The sequence below is a fragment of the Cornus florida genome, unplaced genomic scaffold (assembly GCF_030987335.1).
Source record: "Cornus florida cultivar Cherokee Brave unplaced genomic scaffold, ASM3098733v1 CherokeeBrave_3.0.0_Hap2_Chr11, whole genome shotgun sequence".
NCBI classification, from domain to species: domain Eukaryota; kingdom Viridiplantae; phylum Streptophyta; class Magnoliopsida; order Cornales; family Cornaceae; genus Cornus; species Cornus florida.
Genome location: NW_026775581.1, coordinates 21,921,811 through 21,923,739, shown reverse-complemented (window position 1 = coordinate 21,923,739; position 1,929 = coordinate 21,921,811). Strand labels below are relative to the sequence as shown.

Below are 1,929 nucleotides of genomic sequence, written 5' to 3'. Positions count from 1 at the left end.
CCAAGAGCGGTTAAAACTTTCTCTTCAAAAGCGGGACTCCTAGAATTTCTTTGAGAATATGATGGTTGATTAGGAAAATGAGAATTAGAAAATTGATTTCCTTGTGATTGATATGGTCTATATCCTTGTGATCCTTGGCCTTGTATTAGAGGTGGAATGTACTTTCCTTGAAAACTACCTTGGGATGGGTTTGAGCCTTCCCCTTGGTTTTTCCAAGAGAAATTCGAGTGATTTCTCCAACTAGAATTATAGTGATTGCCATAAGGATTGTTCCCTTGATTAACAAAAGCTGCATTGACTTGTTCATGATGCTCACTTTACATATGTCCATGGGGACAATTGGAAGTAGAATGTAAAATACTTGAACAAGTCATATATGATTTATTAGATGCATAATGGGAATGGTTAGGGATGGAAGATACTTGATTTGCCGAGTTTTGGTTGATCAAAAATTGATCAAACCTTTGAGATAAGGATTTCATCTCGGCTGCTATTTCATTGGAATGGTCAACTTGATGTAAACCAACACTCTTCCTTCCACTTGAATTCCTACCATTCTTAGAAGATAAAGTTCGATGCAAAGAATTTTCACTCATGCTCTCATAAAGACGCCACACGTCATCCTCATGCCTATCAATGTAAGAGCCACCCATGGAAGCATCAACCATGCCCTTGTAATTGTTCGATAAGCTCTTAAAGAAGTATTGAACTAATTGCCATTTGGGCATGTTATGATGTGGACACTTCCTAAGCAATTCATTGAATCTTTCCCATGCCTCATAGAACATTTCCCCATCCCCGTGTGAAAACTCTTGAATTGAGGTTCTCATAGCATTGGTCTTAGAAACCGGATAGTACTTCTTTAAGAACTCTTGTTGTATTTCTACCCAAGAAGTTATTGAAAAAGGCCTAAGATTGTTAAACTAGTATTTTGCCTTGTCTTTAAGGGTGAATGGAAAAATTTTAAACCTTAAGACCTCTTCTGGCATGTCCATGTATCTCACGGTAGAATATACTTCAAGAAACTCATCTAAATGCTTATAAAGTTCTTCACTTGGAAGTCCATGATAGTTCGGAAGCATTTGAATGGTTTGTGGTTTGATCTTATAGTGGTGTGCTCTAAATGGTGGCAATTGAATGTATGTGGGTGCATTATATTCATTAGGCACATAGTGATCTCTTAAAGCAAAGGGAGGATTAGCAATTGGAGGTGCAACATGGGCACCTTGATTGCCTTGAACTTTGGGAGGTTGTGGAGCAAACATTGGCCTAGGCATTCCCAATGGAACTTAGCCTTGTTGTTATGGTGGGTGAATGAATGGCCTTGGCATGCCTAATGGTACTTGCATGTTATCTGATGCACATTGGGGTGGAGGATACCTTGTTCGTCTATGTGACCAAGGTCCTCCACATGGTCCTCATTATGGTCTTCCATTGATGAAATGGATTGACTAGAACTTCCTCTTCCCCTAGGGTTTTGAACAACGGATTCAAGATGAAAATTAAGAGGGATAAGAGTAGGTTTCAATGATTTATGACCATGCATGCACAATGAAACACAACAAGCAACAAACAGTCAACAATCACTTCACCTTCGCAACAATTCAACAATCAACAAACTTCCTCCACATACAATGATCCAATACTCCCATGCTATCAACAATATGCAAAGAATAATAAAATTGCCTCCACGTGAGCTCACGATTTATCTAAGAATTGAAATACAAGCCTCCACGCGGGCCGACGATTTAACTAAAGATTGAGTTAAGAATGAGCTCACAAAGGGTCCTTTAGCAGTTCAATTCAATTTTTCAATTTTAGCCTTGCAAAATTTTTTAGATTTTAGCTTTTTCCTTGTTTTTGCTTAGCTACTTGCTTAAAATGCTCCTTTGCTCACCATCTAGCTCAATGTACCTAGTCAAACAAGAA

At 38.5% G+C, this 1,929-nt stretch overlaps 1 non-coding gene across 1 annotated transcript; it reads left to right on the top strand.

The window, feature by feature from the left end:
- The first annotated feature begins 726 nt into the window (after positions 1-726).
- Positions 727-835, top strand: LOC132287397 (small nucleolar RNA R71). Its single transcript, XR_009473012.1, has one exon. It is a non-coding gene; the product is annotated as a small nucleolar RNA R71 (small nucleolar RNA).
- Positions 836-1,929: the final 1,094 nt, after the last annotated feature.